The sequence below is a fragment of the Polyodon spathula genome, unplaced genomic scaffold (assembly GCF_017654505.1).
Source record: "Polyodon spathula isolate WHYD16114869_AA unplaced genomic scaffold, ASM1765450v1 scaffolds_3599, whole genome shotgun sequence".
NCBI lineage: Eukaryota > Metazoa > Chordata > Actinopteri > Acipenseriformes > Polyodontidae > Polyodon > Polyodon spathula.
Window position 1 is genome coordinate 1 of NW_024475059.1, and position 13,268 is coordinate 13,268.

Here is a 13,268-nt window from a genome sequence, read left to right on the forward strand (position 1 = left end):
GCCTGCTGCGTGTGTTAGGCCTGCCTGAATATGAAATGAAAAAAAAAAAAAAAAAAAAAAAAAAAAACGAAAAGAGCGGGAAAACGAACGCGTCCCAGGAAAGGGGAGGTGGGGAGGGAGGGAGGGAGGGTTAGGTGGGGCTCTCTCTCTCTCTCTCTCTCTCTCTCTCTCTCTCTCTCGCTCTCTCTCCATCTCTCTCTCTCTCTCTCTCTCTCGCTCTCTCTCTCTCTCTCTCTCTCTTTTGACCTTTCTGAGAAATGGGCACCGTTCCCGGAGGTACTGCAATACCGGGTCGATGCGTGGAGTGGACGGAGCAAGCCCCGCTTCCATCTCCCGCTTCCAAAAATCCATTTAATATAGACGGTCCCCCTATGGGGGACGTATCAGATATTAAACTGATAAGAACAGATTTTTTTTTTTTTTTTTTTTGTTATTATATAATAATCATTCAATAATCACAACACGTTACATTTCAAAATACACCATTGCATTCAATACCAAAAAACCCCACCCCCATATCCCTTTAATCATAGACACCCCCATCTCTAATTCTAAACACACTTTTCACAAACCCACTAAACCTTTCCACTTCTCCTTTGCTGCATTGAAACCCCACTTATCTACCTCCCACTTCACCCTCCCCCTGATATCACCTTTCACCCTCTCCACCACTCCCCTCACACTCCCCTTAACATTCGATTTTATTAACACCCCTCTTGAGTCCCACAGCCCCTTTTTCACCAAAGAAATTAACAACCAAACCAAAAAATTTACCCTCTTCCCCACTCCCCCCAGCACCAGTCCAAACATAATCTTTTCATAACACAGATTCACCCGAACTCCACACAAATCAAAAACCTTTCCCATCTCCCCCCACACCCCTGCTGCAAATGGACAGTCCCAGAAAACATGGCTCTGTGTTTCCTCAGCCATACAGGTGTCCCTAGGACAGAACTTGTTTCTGGTCAGCTTGTGCCTGTACAGGACCTCCCTCACTGCTAACCTTTTGTGAGCCCCCATCCAATTAAGGTCCTTTAAAATATTGTCCAGCCCCTTAGGCTGAACTGTTACCCACAGATTTTTTGACCCTACCTGCTCCCTACCTCTCCCTAGTTCTTCCCTAATAGCCCCATATAGTTCTCTGTGACTCAAGCACATCTGTCGTTCTTGACACGCTACGTGCCTTTTAGACCACTTTACAGCATGCTTATAATGCTCTGGCATCTGCTCAGCCTTGGGAACTCTATTGTCCCACACAATTAAACGTCTCATGGGCACGGAAAACCAAAATAATACAAAAAACTGAAACTTATGCTGAACAGGCGAAGTTAAAGAAACACACAAATTGCAAAAAAACAAACAGTCCAATTTAAGGGGAATATGAGGGACATCTCTGCCTCCCTCTTCCACAGGCTGGTACATCTGGACCCTCGTTATATATTCATACTTCCCACCCCACACAAAATCAAATGTTATCTGTGTCATAACCTTCCTAAGCCGTGCTGGCATAGGAAACACATACGATAAATATAATAATGAAGGCAGCATGTCTGCCTTAATAACTAAAACCTTCCCACTATAAGACAAGTTCCTAGTTTTCCACAGCCCAAGTCTAACCCTCAGCCGAGATATTCTCTCACACCAATTCCTCATTTCGTTTCCCTCGTGATCAAAACTGACCCCTAACAATTTAAGTGCCCCAGAGCAATTTTGTAAACCACCCAGGTCATCCTTCCTATCTCTCCATATCCCAAAGAACTTTACTGTAGATTTTGCGATGTTTAGCTTGGACCCCGAGGCCAGAGCATAACGCTCAATGACCTGCAAGGCCCACACCCAACTGTGCTCTGTGCTCAAAAACAGGGTTGTGTCATCCGCATACTGGGAGATTTTCACTGTGCTCCCCCCACTGCCAGGTAACTGGAGTCCTACTATATTTTGATCTGCCCTGACCACTACTGCAAAAGGCTCCATAAACAAAACATAAAGTAACGGAGACAGGGGGCACCCCTGCCTTACCCCTGACTCTTGCCTAATTAGCTCCCCCAAAAACCCATTTAAATTAACTCTACTACCCACTCCTGTGTACATTATATTTATCCACCTTAGAAAGTGTTCACCAAAACCAAATCTTTTTAAAATGCGAAATAAAAACCCGTGATTTACCCGATCAAACGCCTTTTCTTGATCAAGGCTGACCAGCATCAAAGGAAGAGCCCTGTCCTGCACCCACGAGATAGCATCTCTGATCAGCTGGAGATTCCAGAGGATCGACCTCCCTTCCACTCCACATGTTTGATCCTCATTTATAATCGAAGGCATAACCTTCTTCAATCTGCCCGTCAGCACCTTGGCGATCAGCTTGTAGTCGACCCCCAAAAGCGTGACAGGCCTCCAATTCTTTAACTCCTCAGGGTCTCCCTTCTTAAATAAAAGTGAAATGATCCCTTCTTTCATTGAAGCACCCAAACTCCCAGAACTAAAAATCTCATGCACTACCTCCAAAAAATCCTTACTTAACATATCCCAAAATATAACATAAAACTCTTTTGGCAACCCGTCCCCACCTGGAACCTTATTGTTTTTCATTCCCCTCAGTGCTTCTGTTAATTCCCTCAAACTGATAGGCTGCTCCAACTCCTCCCTGACCTCCTCTGGAACCCGGGCCTCCACCCTGTCCAAGAAGGAGTCCCCTACCCCCTTATCCACCTCCTTTTCCTTAAACAGGACCTGATAAAAAGCGGTGGCCTCCTGCAGCATACCAGCATTATCCTGCACTGTAATCCCATCACCTCTTTTTAAACTGTTAAATACCCTCTTACCTTGTGCACTTTTAATCTGTTTAAAAAAATAAGAACTACACGTCTCGTGCTTTTCAGCAAACTCTTGCTTCCCTTTAAACAAAAACACCCTGGCCCTCTTCTCACAATGCTCCCTTAATTTGGCTTTCAGTGCAGCACATTTGTCCCAATTAACATCTTCACCATTATTCCCTTTACTGTACAGTGCTTCCAATTCTCTCTGTAACCTGAGAAACTCCCCCTTATCCCTAAAAGCCCTAGCCCTACAATATCCCTGCGCTAGAACCTTTATCTTTATTTTCACCCCTTCCCACCAGTCAATCACAGAACTGAAATACTTTTTTAAATCAACCCATTCCTTATAAAAAAAAGAAAATTGTTCTCTAAAATCCTTCTCTCTAAGTATGTCACAGTTTAGTTTCCAGAACCCCTTGCCAAAACCAGGCACTTTGAAATTAACAACTAAAGATAACCTATGGTGATCTGAAAACCAAACAGGAGATACTGTAGATGAGATAAGTGACAAACTCCTAGCTACAAAAAAATAATCAATTCTACTTTTAGACCCTCTAGAATTTTGCCAAGTCACCCCTTCTTTACCAGGATTACAGTACCGAAACCCATCCACTAGAGAAAACTGAGAAATTAATGCCTTCAAATGAATTAAACTAAAATCCTGCGATTTCTCAAAAGAAATGTTAAAATCCCCCCCCAAAATAATTTGTCTATTTGACATACAAACCGTCCCCAAACCCACCAATAAATCTTTCCGCAGCCCTGGCTCAGAAGGAGCATAGACATTAATGAACCTTAACTTCTGCCCCCTCCAATCCCCATCTACCACTAGAACCCTCCCCTGAACTAAAGAAAATGCATCTACCACTTTAATGTCCCTATCCCCAAACAAAATCCCTACCCCTGTAGAGTGTACCCCTCCCACACTCCATCTAGACTCCCCCCTCCCCCATTCCTTAGAAAACAAACTAATATCCCCACTATCCTTTAAATGCACCTCCTGCAGAAAACAAACAGAAAAAGCTAAATGCTGCAGAGAGGCAAAAACAGCAGCCCTCTTCACTTCATTCCTTAACCCCCTAACGTTCACGGTCATTAGATTAAAGACAGACATTTCACACAAAAAGAGAGAAAAAAACAAAAAACAAATACAAAACAAAAACAATGGAACTAGACACAGTTCAATTCAAGTCCCCTCTTTTCTTCCTTCAACAAGTGTACACTCCGATCCTCCTTCCCCTGCACTGTCCTGGTCAGAGCTGCTCTGCTCCTGACTACTATGCCCCTTACCAAGGGCATTACATTCTGCTTGTAGCATATCCAAAGTGTCCCTAATGCCAGAGCTGCCTGAAGCACACTCACTCCAATCCTTGATAATCCTTTCCTCCGGCAGTTCATCCAAAGCCTCCCCCTCCTCACTGACTGACAAAATGTCAAAAGGATTAACAGAGAGAGGGATTCCCCCTACCTTCTTTTTGCCAGCAGTTTCAAATGGAATCTCTGATGATTCCGGCGTGTTTTTCCGCTTACCCATTGCATTTCTCCAATGCTCCTGGTTCCCTGGAATTAGTTCACTGCAGCTAACCGCGGATACTGAAGCTTCTTGACTGGATCCGTCTTCAGTCTCCGGCACCTCTTCCATTGCCTGCGTGAAAGTCAAGTCCGGCTGCGACCGGTCCTCCTCCACGCCCTGACCGGCTGGTTCTTCCTCTGTCGGCTTTTCACTCCGGACCACATCTGCATACGTGGATTGTCTCATAGGACATTGTTTAAACAAATGGCCCTCTGAGTCGCAGATGCTGCATTTCTTCCCCACTAAACAGTCTTTAGCTTCATGACCGGCACCCTGACAGTTGCGACAGATCACATTATCGCATAAAACTGCTAGATGCCCAAATTTGCCACACTTTCGGCAATGCTGAGGCTGCCCACTATAGAATAAATAACCTCGATTCGGCCCAATGGAGAAATTGGCTGGTGGATGTTTGAACCCATCGTACCCATCAGCATCAGGTTTTAAATCCACACGAAATTGTCTTTTACCCGTCCAAATCCCATTCTTATCTCTCAATAATACACCGCCAGCAACAGACGAGCAATATCGAGAGAGAAAGAGTTCCACATCATAATCGCTGACATAAGGGTTAAACATATGAACAGTCATTATGCGGTGTTCCTGATGCCACAACGACTCCACCGTATAAAAAGATAAGGGTTCCACTGCCGACTTTTCCTTGCAGGTTTTGAAAAAGGTTTCAAAAACCAATTTTGTCGTAAAAGTTACATCCACAAATTTCAGGTTGTTATTTACCTGTAAACAGAAGATCTGAGTAGGCACAAGCTTCAGTTGATCCATGATGACCTTCTGCACGAACTGGTCCCGATCCAAAAAGTCTCCTTTATTCTCTTCCTTCCACCTCAGACGAACGGTGTTCTTTAGTCCAGCCCCCTGGGCCGACCTTGATGAGGATCTAGCCGCCATCCTCACGTCACCTTCTCTTTCTCCAGCGATCAAGCTGCGGTCAAGCCACAAACTGGATCTTAGCCAAGAGGCCGAGAAGCGATGCCCACAATGGTTTTGGCCAAACGCCCCGGGCGCGGCCGCCCGCCGCAGCAGTCGTGGTACTTGCTTCTCGGGCGGGCGGAGGGAGGAAGGAAGGAAGGAAGGAAGGAAAGGAAGGAAAGGTGCCGGGCTCCAACGGGGGCGACCGCCCTTTCTGTGCTCGTTCTGCTTTTAAACTCCAGGTGGAGCCCCTCCCTGAGGGGAAGGGCTGTCCAAAAATTGGATCGAACTCGTAAATGCTCCTCTCCACGGAAATCTTTAGTAAAAGGCGAAAGGTTCATTCGAGCTGTAGAGAAGCCGGAGCGTGCCTTTGCTGGTGGCCGAGCCCTTCCGGCCGGCCCAAAGGCCCTCCCCTCTGCCAAGCGGCAGCGAGGCCACGCACGCAAAACAAAAACAGGGAACTCCTTCCAAAACGCATCTGCCGTTCCGCCCCGGCGAAAGGGCGCTTTGCTGCTGCTGCTGCTGCTGCTACACTGGCCTGCTGCGTGTGTTAGGCCTGCCTGAATAAATAAATATGAAAAAAAAAAAAAAAAAAAAAAAAAAAAAAAGAACGAAAAGAGCGGGAAAACGGCGCGTCCCAGGAAAGGGGAGGGTGGGGAGGGAGGGAGGGAGGGTGGGGCTCTCTCTCTCTCTCTCTCTCTCATCTCTCTCTCTCTCTCTCTCTCTCTCTCTCTCTCTTCTCTCTCTCTCTCGCTCGCTCTCTCTCTCTCGCTCTCTCTCTCTATCTTTGGACCTTTCCCCCCCGTGGCAGATTCCCTCCAATGGGGACACTACGTCCCGGAGGTACTGCAATACCGGGTCGATGCGTGGAGTGGAGGGAGCAAGCCCCGCTTCCATCTCCCGCTTCCAAAAATCCATTTAATATAGACGGTCCCCCTATGGGGGACGTATCAGATATTAAACTGATAAGAACAGATACTACACTTGATCTTAGCCAAGAGGCCGAGAAGCGATGCCCACAATGGTTTTGGCCAAACGCCCCGGGCGCGGCCGCCCGCCGCAGCAGTCGTGGTACTTGCTTCTCGGGCGGGCGGAGGGAGGGAGGAAGGAAGGAAGGAAGGAAGGAAGGAAGAAGGAAGGAAAGGTGCCGGGCTCCAACGGGGGCGACCGCCCTTTCTGTGCTCGTTCTGCTTTTAAACTCCAGGTGGAGCCCCTCCCTGAGGGGAAGGGCTGTCCAAAAATTGGATCGAACTCGTAAATGCTCCTCTCCACGGAAATCTTTAGTAAAAGGCGAAAGGTTCATTCGAGCTGTAGAGAAGCCGGAGCGTGCCTTTGCTGGTGGCCGAGCCCTTCCGGCCGGCCCAAAGGCCCTCCCCTCTGCCAAGCGGCAGCGAGGCCACGCACGCAAAACAAAAACAGGGAACTCCTCCCAAAACGCATCTGCCGTTCCGCCCCGGCGAAAGGGCGCTTTGCTGCTGCTGCTGCTGCTGCTACACTGGCCTGCTGCGTGTGTTAGGCCTGCCTGAATATGAAATATGAAAAAAAAAAAAAAAAAAAAAAAAAAAAAAAAGAACGAAAAGAGCGGGAAAACGGCGCGTCCCAGGAACGGGGAGGGTGGGGGGGGGGGGGGGGGAGGGAGGGAGGGGGGAGGAGGGTGGGGCTCTCTCTCTCTCTCTCTCTCTCTCTCTCTCTCTCTCTCTCTCTCTCTCGCTCTCTCTCTCGCTCTCTCTCTCTCTCGCGCTCTCTCTCTCTCTCGCTCTCTCTTTTGGACCTTTTTGAGAAATGGGCACCGTTCCCGGAGGTACTGCAATACCGGGTCGATGCGTGGAGTGGACGGAGCAAGCCCCGCTTCCATCTCCCGCTTCCAAAAATCCATTTAATATAGACGGTCCCCCTATGGGGGACGTATCAGATATTAAAATGATAAGAACAGATTTTTTTTTTTTTTTTTTTTTTTGTTAATATAATAATCATTCAATAATACAACACGGTACATTTTCAAAATACACCATTGCATTCAATACCAAAAAACCCCACCCCCATATCCCTTTAATCATAGACACCCCCATCTCTAATTCTAAACACACTTTTCACAAACCCACTAAACCTTTCCACTTCTCCTTTGCTGCATTGAAACCCCACTTATCTACCTCCCACTTCACCCTCCCTCTGATATCACCTTTCACCCTCTCCACCACTCCCCTCACACTCCCCTTAACATTCGATTTTATTAACACCCCTCTTGAGTCCCACAGCCCCTTTTTCACCAAAGAAATTAACAACCAAACCAAAAAATTTACCCTCTTCCCCACTCCCCCCAGCACCAGTCCAAACATAATCTTTTCATAACACAGATTCACCCGAACTCCACACAAATCAAAAACCTTTCCCATCTCCCCCCACACCCCTGCTGCAAATGGACAGTCCCAGAAAACATGGCTCTGTGTTTCCTCAGCCATACAGGTGTCCCTAGGACAGAACTTGTTTCTGGTCAGCTTGTGCCTGTACAGGACCTCCCTCACTGCTAACCTTTTGTGAGCCCCCATCCAATTAAGGTCCTTTAAAATATTGTCCAGCCCCTTAGGCTGAACTGTTACCCACAGATTTTTTGACCCTACCTGCTCCCTACCTCTCCCTAGTTCTTCCCTAATAGCCCCATATAGTTCTCTGTGACTCAAGCACATCTGTCGTTCTTGACACGCTACGTGCCTTTTAGACCACTTTACAGCATGCTTATAATGCTCTGGCATCTGCTCAGCCTTGGGAACTCTATTGTCCCACACAATTAAACGTCTCATGGGCACGGAAAACCAAAATAATACAAAAAACTGAAACTTATGCTGAACAGGCGAAGTTAAAGAAACACACAAATTGCAAAAAAACAAACAGTCCAATTTAAGGGGAATATGAGGGACATCTCTGCCTCCCTCTTCCACAGGCTGGTACATCTGGACCCTCGTTATATATTCATACTTCCCACCCCACACAAAATCAAATGTTATCTGTGTCATAACCTTCCTAAGCCGTGCTGGCATAGGAAACACATACGATAAATATAATAATGAAGGCAGCATGTCTGCCTTAATAACTAAAACCTTCCCACTATAAGACAAGTTCCTAGTTTTCCACAGCCCAAGTCTAACCCTCAGCCGAGATATTCTCTCACACCAATTCCTCATTTCGTTTCCCTCGTGATCAAAACTGACCCCTAACAATTTAAGTGCCCCAGAACAATTTTGTAAACCACCCAGGTCATCCTTCCTATCTCTCCACGTCCCAAAGAACTTTACTGTAGATTTTGCGATGTTTAGCTTGGACCCCGAGGCCAGAGCATAACGCTCAATGACCTGCAAGGCCCACATCCAACTGTGCTCTGTGCTCAAAAACAGGGTTGTGTCATCCGCATACTGGGAGATTTTCACTGTGCTCCCCCCACTGCCAGGTAACTGGAGTCCTACTATATTTTGATCTGCCCTGACCACTACTGCAAAAGGCTCCATAAACAAAACATAAAGCAATGGAGACAGGGGGCACCCCTGCCTTACCCCTGACTCTTGCCTAATTAGCTCCCCCAAAAACCCATTTAAATTAACTCTACTACCCACACCTGTGTACATTATATTTATCCACCTTAGAAAGTGTTCACCAAAACCAAATCTTTTTAAAATGCGAAATAAAAACCCGTGATTTACCCGATCAAACGCCTTTTCTTGATCAAGGCTGACCAGCATCAAAGGAAGAGCCCTGTCCTGCACCCACGAGATAGCATCTCTGATCAGCTGGAGATTCCAGAGGATCGACCTCCCTTCCACTCCACATGTTTGATCCTCATTTATAATCGAAGGCATAACCTTCTTCAATCTGCCCGTCAGCACCTTGGCGATCAGCTTGTAGTCGACCCCCAAAAGCGTGACAGGCCTCCAATTCTTTAACTCCTCAGGGTCTCCCTTCTTAAATAAAAGTGAAATGATCCCTTCTTTCATTGAAGCACCCAAACTCCCAGAACTAAAAATCTCATGCACTACCTCCAAAAAATCCTTACTTAACATATCCCAAAATATAACATAAAACTCTTTTGGCAACCCGTCCCCACCTGGAACCTTATTGTTTTTCATTCCCCTCAGTGCTTCTGTTAATTCCCTCAAACTGATAGGCTGCTCCAACTCCTCCCTGACCTCCTCTGGAACCCGGGCCTCCACCCTGTCCAAGAAGGAGTCCCCTACCCCCTTATCCACCTCCTTTTCCTTAAACAGGACCTGATAAAAAGCGGTGGCCTCCTGCAGCATACCAGCATTATCCTGCACTGTAATCCCATCACCTCTTTTTAAACTGTTAAATACCCTCTTACCTTGTGCACTTTTAATCTGTTTAAAAAAATAAGAACTACACGTCTCGTGCTTTTCAGCAAACTCTTGCTTCCCTTTAAACAAAAACACCCTGGCCCTCTTCTCACAATGCTCCCTTAATTTGGCTTTCAGTGCAGCACATTTGTCCCAATTAACATCTTCACCATTATTCCCTTTACTGTACAGTGCTTCCAATTCTCTCTGTAACCTGAGAAACTCCCCCTTATCCCTAAAAGCCCTAGCCCTACAATATCCCTGCGCTAGAACCTTTATCTTTATTTTCACCCCTTCCCACCAGTCAATCACAGAACTGAAATACTTTTTTAAATCAACCCATTCCTTATAAAAAAAAGAAAATTGTTCTCTAAAATCCTTCTCTCTAAGTATGTCACAGTTTAGTTTCCAGAACCCCTTGCCAAAACCAGGCACTTTGAAATTAACAACTAAAGATAACCTATGGTGATCTGAAAACCAAACAGGAGATACTGTAGATGAGATAAGTGACAAACTCCTAGCTACAAAAAAATAATCAATTCTACTTTTAGACCCTCTAGAATTTTGCCAAGTCACCCCTTCTTTACCAGGATTACAGTACCGAAACCCATCCACTAGAGAAAACTGAGAAATTAATGCCTTCAAATGAATTAAACTAAAATCCTGCGATTTCTCAAAAGAAATGTTAAAATCCCCCCCCAAAATAATTTGTCTATTTGACATACAAACCGTCCCCAAACCCACCAATAAATCTTTCCGCAGCCCTGGCTCAGAAGGAGCATAGACATTAATGAACCTTAACTTCTGCCCCCTCCAATCCCCATCTACCACTAGAACCCTCCCCTGAACTAAAGAAAATGCATCTACCACTTTAATGTCCCTATCCCCAAACAAAATCCCTACCCCTGTAGAGTGTACCCCTCCCACACTCCATCTAGACTCCCCCCCCCCCCATTCCTTAGAAAACAAACTAATATCCCCACTATCCTTTAAATGCACCTCCTGCAGAAAACAAACAGAAAAAGCTAAATGCTGCAGAGAGGCAAAAACAGCAGCCCTCTTCACTTCATTCCTTAACCCCCTAACGTTCACGGTCATTAGATTAAAGACAGACATTTCACACAAAAAGAGAGAAAAAAACAAAAAACAAATACAAAACAAAAACAATGGAACTAGACACAGTTCAATTCAAGTCCCCTCTTTTCTTCCTTCAACAAGTGTACACTCCGATCCTCCTTCCCCTGCACTGTCCTGGTCAGAGCTGCTCTGCTCCTGACTACTATGCCCCTTACCAAGGGCATTACATTCTGCTTGTAGCATATCCAAAGTGTCCCTAATGCCAGAGCTGCCTGAAGCACACTCACTCCAATCCTTGATAATCCTTTCCTCCGGCAGTTCATCCAAAGCCTCCCCCTCCTCACTGACTGACAAAATGTCAAAAGGATTAACAGAGAGAGGGATTCCCCCTACCTTCTTTTTGCCAGCAGTTTCAAATGGAATCTCTGATGATTCCGGCGTGTTTTTCCGCTTACCCATTGCATTTCTCCAATGCTCCTGGTTCCCTGGAATTAGTTCACTGCAGCTAACCGCGGATACTGAAGCTTCTTGACTGGATCCGTCTTCAGTCTCCGGCACCTCTTCCATTGCCTGCGTGAAAGTCAAGTCCGGCTGCGACCGGTCCTCCTCCACGCCCTGACCGGCTGGTTCTTCCTCTGTCGGCTTTTCACTCCGGACCACATCTGCATACGTGGATTGTCTCATAGGACATTGTTTAAACAAATGACCCTCTGAGTCGCAGATGCTGCATTTCTTCCCCACTAAACAGTCTTTAGCTTCATGACCGGCACCCTGACAGTTGCGACAGATCACATTATCGCATAAAACTGCTAGATGCCCAAATTTGCCACACTTTCGGCAATGCTGAGGCTGCCCACTATAGAATAAATAACCTCGATTCGGCCCAATGGAGAAATTGGCTGGTGGATGTTTGAACCCATCGTACCCATCAGCATCAGGTTTTAAATTCACACGAAATTGTCTTTTACCCGTCCAAATCCCATTCTTATCTCTCAATAATACACCGCCAGCAACAGACGAGCAATATCGAGAGAGAAAGAGTTCCACATCATAATCGCTGACATAAGGGTTAAACATATGAACAGTCATTATGCGGTGTTCCTGATGCCACAACGACTCCACCGTATAAAAAGATAAGGGTTCCACTGCTGACTTTTCCTTGCAGGTTTTGAAAAAGGTTTCAAAAACCAATTTTGTCGTAAAAGTTACATCCACAAATTTCAGGTTGTTATTTACCTGTAAACAGAAGATCTGAGTAGGCACAAGCTTCAGTTGATCCATGATGACCTTCTGCACGAACTGGTCCCGATCCAAAAAGTCCACTTTATTCTCTTCCTTCCACCTCAGACGAACGGTGTTCTTTAGTCCAGCCCCCTGGGCCGACCTTGATGAGGATCTAGCCGCCATCCTCACGTCACCTTCTCTTTCTCCAGCGATCAAGCTGCGGTCAAGCCACAAACTGGATCTTAGCCAAGAGGCCGAGAAGCGATGCCCAAAATGGTTTTGGCCAAACGCCCCGGGCGCGCCCGCCCGCCGCAGCAGTCGTGGTACTTGCCTCTCGGGCGGTGCGGAGGGAGGAAAGGAAAGGAAGGAAGGAAGGAAGGAAGGAAGGAAGGAAAAGGAAGGAAAGGTGACGGGCTCCACCGGGGGCGACGCATTTCTGTGCTCTTTCTGCTTTTAAACTCCAGGTGGAGCCCATCCCTGAGGGGAAGGGCTGTCCAAAAGTTGGATCGAACTCGTAAATGCTCCTCTCCACGGAAATCTTTAGTAAAAGGCGAAAGGTTCATTCGAGCTGTAGAGAAGCCGGAGCGTGCCTTTGCTGGTGGCCGAGCCCTTCCGGCCGGCCCAAAGGCCCAAAGGCCCTCCCCTCTGCCAAGCGGCAGCGAGGCCACGCACGCAAAACAAAAACAGGGAACTCCTCCCAAAACGCATCTGCCGTTCCGCCCCGGCGAAAGGGCGCTTTGCTGCTGCTGCTACACTGGCCTGCTGCGTGTGTTAGGCCTGCCTGAATATGAAATATGAAAAAAAACAAAAAAAAAAAAAAAAAAAAGAAAAAGGAACGAAAAGAGCGGGGGGGAAAACCGACGCGTCCCAGGAAAGGGGAGGGGGGGGGGAGGGAGGGGGGGGCGGAGCTCGATCGCTCGCTCTACTCTCTCTCTCTCTCTCTCTCTCTCTCTCTTACTCTCTCTCCCCCCTCTCTCTCGCTCGGTCTCTCTCTTTGACCTTTCGGAGAAATGGGCACCGTTCCCGGAGGTACTGCAATACCGGGTCGATGCGTGGAGTGGACGGAGCAAGCCCCGCTTCCATCTCCCGCTTCCAAAAATCCATTTAATATAGACGGTCCCCCTATGGGGGACGTATCAGATATTAAAATGATAAGAACAGATTTTTTTTTTTTTTTGTTTTTTTTTTTTTTTTTTTAATATTAAGCTATCCATTCAAATAACACAACACGGACATTTCAAAATACACCATTGAATACAATACCAAAAAACCACCCCCAGATCCCTTAATTCATGAGCCCCCCCCCCA

General features: G+C 46.7%; 6 non-coding genes and 1 pseudogene across 6 annotated transcripts; all 7 read right to left on the reverse strand.

Annotated features, from left to right (window-relative positions):
* Positions 1 to 254: 254 nt before the first annotated feature.
* On the reverse strand, positions 255 to 445 carry LOC121312117. The gene has a single exon (XR_005949694.1). It is a non-coding gene; the product is annotated as a U2 spliceosomal RNA (small nuclear RNA).
* Positions 446 to 5,567: 5,122 nt separating this feature from the next.
* LOC121312120 lies at positions 5,568 to 5,685 on the reverse strand. Its single transcript, XR_005949696.1, has one exon. It is a non-coding gene; the product is annotated as a U5 spliceosomal RNA (small nuclear RNA).
* Positions 5,686 to 6,139: 454 nt separating this feature from the next.
* On the reverse strand, positions 6,140 to 6,333 carry LOC121312114. Its single transcript, XR_005949691.1, has one exon. It is a non-coding gene; the product is annotated as a U2 spliceosomal RNA (small nuclear RNA).
* A 196-nt stretch (positions 6,334 to 6,529) lies between these two features.
* LOC121312115 lies at positions 6,530 to 6,647 on the reverse strand. The gene has a single exon (XR_005949692.1). It is a non-coding gene; the product is annotated as a U5 spliceosomal RNA (small nuclear RNA).
* Positions 6,648 to 7,098: 451 nt separating this feature from the next.
* Positions 7,099 to 7,290, reverse strand: LOC121312119. Its single transcript, XR_005949695.1, has one exon. It is a non-coding gene; the product is annotated as a U2 spliceosomal RNA (small nuclear RNA).
* A 5,142-nt stretch (positions 7,291 to 12,432) lies between these two features.
* Positions 12,433 to 12,548, reverse strand: LOC121312116. Its single transcript, XR_005949693.1, has one exon. It is a non-coding gene; the product is annotated as a U5 spliceosomal RNA (small nuclear RNA).
* A 419-nt stretch (positions 12,549 to 12,967) lies between these two features.
* On the reverse strand, positions 12,968 to 13,170 carry LOC121312118 (annotated as a pseudogene).
* Positions 13,171 to 13,268: the final 98 nt, after the last annotated feature.